The sequence below is a fragment of the Bison bison genome, unplaced genomic scaffold, assembly GCF_000754665.1.
Source record: "Bison bison bison isolate TAMUID 2011002044 unplaced genomic scaffold, Bison_UMD1.0 scf7180017864180, whole genome shotgun sequence".
In the NCBI taxonomy this organism is placed as follows: domain Eukaryota; kingdom Metazoa; phylum Chordata; class Mammalia; order Artiodactyla; family Bovidae; genus Bison; species Bison bison.
Window position 1 is genome coordinate 5,733,388 of NW_011494752.1, and position 244 is coordinate 5,733,631.

At 74.6% G+C, this 244-nt stretch overlaps 1 protein-coding gene across 1 annotated transcript in view; it reads left to right on the top strand.

Moving 5' to 3' along the window:
- IGF2BP1 (insulin-like growth factor 2 mRNA binding protein 1) overlaps positions 1–244 on the top strand; it is a 42,886-nt gene that overhangs the window by 404 nt on the left and 42,238 nt on the right. The window lies entirely within an intron of this gene.

The window sequence follows — 244 nt, forward strand, 5'->3', positions numbered from 1 at the left end:
CCCCTCGCCCAGTCGGGTCCGTCCCTCGGGCTCCCGGGGCCAGAGGATCCGGAACGAGTTGGTCAAAGGCGAGGGAAGGGACCAGGGCGGATCCGCTTCCCCTCCCCAAGCGGGCGGGGAAGGCGCCGCCGCCCCCTCCTCCGAGCTGAGCTCCCGCCCCTCGCTTCCCCGAGCGCCGAGCGGAAATTACCCCCTCCCCCCGCGGGCCTGACCTGGGGACGTGGGCGGGGCTTAGCGCTCGGCA